This window comes from Ostrea edulis, chromosome 1, assembly GCF_947568905.1.
Source record: "Ostrea edulis chromosome 1, xbOstEdul1.1, whole genome shotgun sequence".
Lineage (NCBI taxonomy): Eukaryota > Metazoa > Mollusca > Bivalvia > Ostreida > Ostreidae > Ostrea > Ostrea edulis.
The window spans coordinates 36354334-36360920 of record NC_079164.1 but is presented as its reverse complement, the minus strand read 5'-3'; the positions used below and the strand labels follow the sequence as shown (position 1 = coordinate 36360920).

At 34.6% G+C, this 6587-nt stretch overlaps 1 long non-coding RNA gene across 1 annotated transcript; it reads right to left on the bottom strand.

The window, feature by feature from the left end:
• Window positions 1-1815: 1815 nt before the first annotated feature.
• LOC125657981 (uncharacterized) lies at window positions 1816-5823 on the bottom strand. The gene is made up of 3 exons (XR_007363545.2): window positions 5742-5823; window positions 5446-5503; window positions 1816-2329 (listed from the first exon to the last, which is right to left on the bottom strand). It is a non-coding gene; the product is annotated as an uncharacterized LOC125657981 (long non-coding RNA).
• Window positions 5824-6587: the final 764 nt, after the last annotated feature.

The window sequence follows — 6587 nt, the reverse complement described above, 5'->3', positions numbered from 1 at the left end:
TTTAGCATGGTATACATTGTACTTTCACTGTGTTTAAGTGATGTATAACATCAGATTGGTACCGTATAAGTTTTTACACTATAGAAACAGTATCTTCATGTTTTGACATTGAAATGTTTAGCTCTGTGTAAACACAGCTTTCATTTTTTGATATTAATTTGTTTCCCCATATGGACACAGTTATTTAAGGGATATCATGTTTGAAATCCATTTGGATATGACAAGACAGGGGATGATTACTCCTCCTAGACACCTGATCTCACCTCTGGTATATCCAAGGGTTCGTATTTGCCCAGCTCTCTGTTTTGCATTGCTTATAGGAGTTATGACATCGGTCACTCTTCGTTATCTGCAACTTTCACTGGTCACCTGATCAAATCCTATAACGTCTGAATTAGCTTTTAAATTCATGTTATATACCAATGAAACTCTAAAAATGATATCTTATTTCTATATTTCTCTTTAAGTTGTGTTCTTATCGAGCTCCATACATACGTGTATATAGCAAATGACTGAAATAACGATCGGACAACACAAAATATAGTTCGTTAGATTTTTATCGAATAAATAATTTGGAACAATATCTAAGAGAACATAAATATTCAAATTAGAACGAATGAAAAAAGATGAAACGGGTGTAAAATAAAGGTAATTTAGAGCGTCGAATCAACTTAAATGAAGAAACGACGAGATGAGGAAACTATTATCCGTGAGGTGATTTGGTCGCGATCAGGGTTGGAGAAACCGTGGTGTTGGCCTCCTTGAAAATAAAAAAAGCACAATTGTTGAACATGAATTTCGACAGAAAGATGAGAGAGAATTGACGGAGGATAGATGGATCAAGTTAACGTTAAACTCTTGGTCGGGTTTTTGCAAATTTTAGAAGGGAACAACGCATGTTTATCGTTAGAACTCGTACATGTAGTTTTAGGTTGCTAATTTTACATCCAGAGTGTACAAGAGAAGATAAATACGAACTGACAGAAAGTTTTTATTCCTTTGAGAGATTATTCATGTTGTAAAATTTTAATGAAGACTCGTAGTGATCCCCTGGCATGGCCTTGAAACCAGCCTCTCTTATGACCGTGGTGGTTGGTGCCCGGAAAAAAGAGGTTATTATCATCATAAAGTAAATAGGCCTATAACTCTGCCTTTATTTCTTCGCTTCCAATATCAAAGTCATCGTATGAATTCGCAATATTTATGCCGTTCTTGTCACGCTGATTCTGACTACAGATTACTCCCTTTATTTGATCGGGATGTAGGGCTCACGGCGGGTGTGACCGGTCGACAGGGGGTGGATGCTTACTCCTCCTTGGCTCCTGATCCCACCTCTGGTGTGTCCAGGGGTCCTTGTTTGCCCAACTATATATTTTGTATTGCTTATAGGTGTTATGAGATCGATCACTTTTCATTATCTTCACCTTTCATTGATCACTGTTCGTTATCTTCACCTTTCATTGCAAAAATTGCACTTTTAATTACAGATGATGTTTGAAATTTGTTTGATTAAATAATGAAATTCTTATTTGTTTACAAAACAAATTCCTCCTAGGCACCTGATCCCACCTCTGGTGTGTCCAGGGGTCCGTGTTTGCCCAACTATCTATTTTGTATTGCTTATAGGAGTTATGAGATTGATAACTGTTCGTTATTTTCACCTTGCATATACATATCATGATTTTTAAAATTTAATTTCTGTTATGCCATTGTGTAAGCAAGAAGCCAGGTGACAGTATGTAGTACATTGACAAAATAACTAGTACAGTTAACTAAAATACTTTTGAAGCTATGATTGTATTCGTACGCAAGAAAGTCATGTAACCGATTTAATGTCATCAAAAATTGTATTAAATTTTTAATTTATGTAACGAAACACATTGCGATCTAATCCAGTATAATTCTGGTAAATCAAAACTCAATATCAACATCAGTATTTATCAACAAGTACGTTTATATACATCATTGGAAAGATTTGCAATTCAATAGTTTGTACTAATGTCGTAAAATTTATGATACAAATTAAGAAAACACTTGGTTCACATAAGAGATAGACAATTTTTCTCAATTTAAGTTGGATAAATTCAAACGTCCTTAAAACATAATTTTCTCATTCCTCAATTTATTTTAAGAAAATCCGTATATTTTTACAGTTTAATTTTAGATAGTCCCAGAACACCAAGAGTACACAACATGAAAGCCACACTTCCGGTTATCGCAACAGCTCCGGATCTAGTATTATTGTTAGCAGCATTCCCACCGGTACGAAGGTTGGCCGGATTATTTGGCGGATTATTTCCAGGAACAGTAGCATTTCCTGCTGAGTTACCTTATGAAAAAAATATAATTATTACTTATTTGTAGAATTGAAAACCAACAGTTCTAACATTATAACGGCCATATCAGAGTTAGAAAAGGCATTGCATTTGTTAACATTCCTTTTCATAAAAGCATGCATGTATATCACATTTAGTACATGTACTACATGAAAGTCGAAGATAACGAACAGTGTTTCAGAGTTTCATTGGTATATAACATGAATTTAAAAGCTAATTCAGACGTTATAGGATTTGATCATGTGACCAATGAAAGTTGCAGATAACGAAGAGTGACCGATGTCATAACTCCTATAAGCAATACAAAACAGAGAGCTGGGCAAACACGGACCCCTGGACACACCAGAGGTGGGATCAGGTGCCTAGGAGGAGTAAACATCACCTGTCGAACGGTCACACCCGCCGTAAGCCCTATATCTTGATCAGGTAAACGGAGTTATTCGTAGTCAAAATCAGTGTGTCAAGAACGCCCTAACAATTGGCATGAAACACGTAAGACAACATTTAACCCAATCGTAGGTTGTATTGGCAAACTAGATCGTTATAACGACCATATAATTTGCAAAATGCCGAATTAAAACGAGACCGTTGGAACCCCTGCACCATCAACTTGTTTGTCAGTAGCTTTCTTCTATTTAAAAACTGACTATAAGCAGAACAAGCTTTTGTGTAACGAATCAGTTGAGAGATGTAAACACCATATGTAGGTGATAATGGAATATTACTAAATTCATATCATGTTTTGTTTGTTTGTAAGTTAGAATTTTTCACTCATGTAGGACCATCACTAGTTGTTGGTGACTTGCCACAAAGTTTGACCTAAGTATGACATTCGGGTCTTTAGCAGTAAGGGTTCGCCATAGTGTTAAGGCATATCGTGACACCGGACCTCCGCTTTCCATGTCATATCCAAAAGACCGTAATTGTCACCTCTGATGATGTGTGCTTGGCAAAGTAACAGTCACTATGTTAAACGTCTTATGATGAAGTAAAAGTATCTCATTGACGTAATGAAAACAAAGATTATTAGTATATAAACATCGGCATAATTTCAAAATTTAACAAGTAAATTAAACACTGAAAATTTACGTTGCAATGATTGAAATATTCTAATAAAACTCATCAAATGTGAAAGATCGCCATCTTTACTTTAAGATAAGAGGTTTGAAAACACATACTATTCGTATATGACAGAAACCAAGTCAAATGTTGTGCTTCTTGCTTCTTTTATCTAAAGATAATCATAATTGTTCTGCATACATTTACAGTAGACGTTGATGATGCAGTGCACTTTCTGTGCTGTGTTGAAATTCAACCATGTTTTTAGTTAATCAAACAATAAACAATGTCATTTTTATTGACGTTACACAATTCGTGTAGTTTCAAGTTGCTGAGAAACTCAGAATACAACATAGATTTTGTCTTTGCTAGAAGGTTGCAAAGCTATCACAATCTAATGACTAAAGAACAACAAGTGATTATCAAAGGTCGTTTTATGTATGTCAACGGTATGTAAATTAGTTATAGTCGATTGTTACGTTTCTAGATTATAATGCCAAATGGAGGATAACAAACAGTTCTAAATCTCATCAATTCTATAAAGCTTTCAAGTAGGTGGAATACGGTTTTCTTCTTATAATGCGACGAATGTTCAATTTTCAAAAACTAAAACTGTCATACACGAGATTGATATATTAACAATAGTAGATTAATATTATAACATCAATCCAATTTCAAACATAAAGAGTCAAACAAGTTTCTTATATCTAGAGGTATCGGACAATGTTGTCCGATTTCGTCTTTATTATTCCCATTTGCAAACATTACACTTAAAACTGAAAGGTGAAAATATAAACAAATTGTTTAAACTTAACTGTTCTTCAAAAATTGTGCTCAAAGTTGAAATCTGTATTTAAAGTAATAGTTATGATGAATTCAAAATTTTACACAAACTATCATATATCTTATTGAGTAAAACAAATTAATGGTTCTATGAGTATCTTGAAAAATATACTCACAAATAATGTATAAAGTTTGATTTACATAGTCAAAATATTCAGTCAATTGATAAAACTCCTCTTATGTTTCATTAACAAAACTACAAACTTTATTTCTAATGTTTATTCTTCTTACAAACGTCAAAAATTCCTTATCATTCATTTGGCGATTCGATATATCCCAGTGAACTCGAACACAATACACCATTGAGTCTTTCATATTTGCTTTAGACTTGGCATTTTTTGAACATAGATGTTAACTCCAAAATAACAACTCAATTCTATGACAATCGGAAAGGACTTCAGGATGATTTCAGCTTCTCCATCGTCAACTTCTCATTTTGTGTAGCAATAGTCCATTATCACCTGCATATGGTGTTTATATATCTCAACTAATTCGATACACAAGAGCTTGTTCTGTATATGGTTAGTTTTTAAATCGAGGCAAGCGACTCACAAACAAGTTGATTGTGCAGGGGGTTTCAACAATCTCGTTTAAAGTAAGCGTTTCGAAAATTCTATGGTCGTTATAATAATCTAGTTTGCAAATACAACCTATCATTGGGTCAAACGTCTGAAGTGTTTCATACCGATTGTTAGGCCGACTACGGATAACTACGTTTACCTGATCAAGATGTAGGGCTCACGGTGGGTGTGACCGGTTAACAGAGCATACTTATGCATCCTAGCCACCTGATTTCACCTTTAGTATATCCAAGGATCCGCCTTTGTCCTCTCATAATTTTGCATCTGTTCATAGGATTTATGAAATTGATCACGTTTTTCTTCACAGAGAGAGAGGGAGAAAGAGATAGCTACATTACCCGATGAAGAATGAATCTAGTTCAGAATAGTGTATTGGTTTTCATAGGTGCATATTATATGTTAATCTACATTTATAAATGTCTTAGGGTCCTTAGATGAAAAGGTGAAGGTTACGAACAATGATAAATTTCATAATTCCTTTAAAATACAAATTTAAGGTAGGATGAGTAAGCATCTGCTGTTACCCACTCACACTTGCTGAGAGCCCTATATCTTAATCAGATGAATGGAGACATTTTATCAATTTAAATCCATCAGTATTTAGATAATAAATAAATCGGACATACCTTCATGGATGGAAATAACAACGAGAATGAGAACGGCGAGGAACCGGATATTCTTCATCTGAAACAACATGTGAAATTTACATCAAACTCAATCGTCATCCAACAGCTGTGCAAGTACAGAAACGTTATGAATTGAATTCTAGATATCAAATGCCATTGTCAGTTTCCACTATGAATTCTCTTACTTTGATACCACTTCAATAAGTCCGTTTACGATAATAATTACTAATATTCAATAGCCAATCCAAGTTCATAATGTCTTGTGTACTAAATTCAGAATAATGAAAAATACTCACCTTCGTAATATTGGACCCTTGCTTGAATGTTAAGATAACTTTTACTCTTTGCGAACTGCCTGTAACGTCTTTTATACTGTTGCTATAATTGAAGTGGTTTCAGTAGATAAAAAGGTTCAAGATAATTTCTAATAAATGAATCCAAGAAACTTTGTTATCGTTTTGCATGACTTTTCCTTATCTCCTTGTTGTAAGATACCATTCAGAAAATAAAACTAATGTATACATATTAAATCGAAATAAGGAAGAACAATGAAAAACATTGTATGTTATATAACGTCATGAATACTTTCTCTGGGTGATATTGAAGAATTTATGGTCACTTCACAATAGCAACAGTGTTGTTTTGACAAATGACATCGTGTCATGGAATAGGAAGTTTAAAAATTCGAAGGTGAATTGGTAGAAATTCTTTGACCGATTTCACGAAAAAAAATCACGATTGTGATAAAAATTTGACCAGTTAAATTCGTTTCAATCGGTTACGAAGTTTAACTGAAATAAAATATGCAGACAAATGTAAGGATTGTTTTTGCAAAGTTTGTCATACAATGTAGTATGTTTGTGAATTACATCGATTACTAGATGATGGACAATCGTTCTCCAGGTCTAACAAGCCACGTCATCAAATCGGATCCCGTGGGGATCCGGGTTAAAATAGGTCCTCAGTACCCCCGGGAATCCGGGTTAGAATAGGTTGTCAGTATCCCTGGATGTGGGTTAGAATAGGTCCTCAGTACCCCCTGCGTATTGTAAGAGACGACTAAATGGGGTGGTCCTTCGGATGAGACCGCAAAACCGAGGACTCGTGTCACAACAGGGGTAGCACAATATATATCCCTCCCT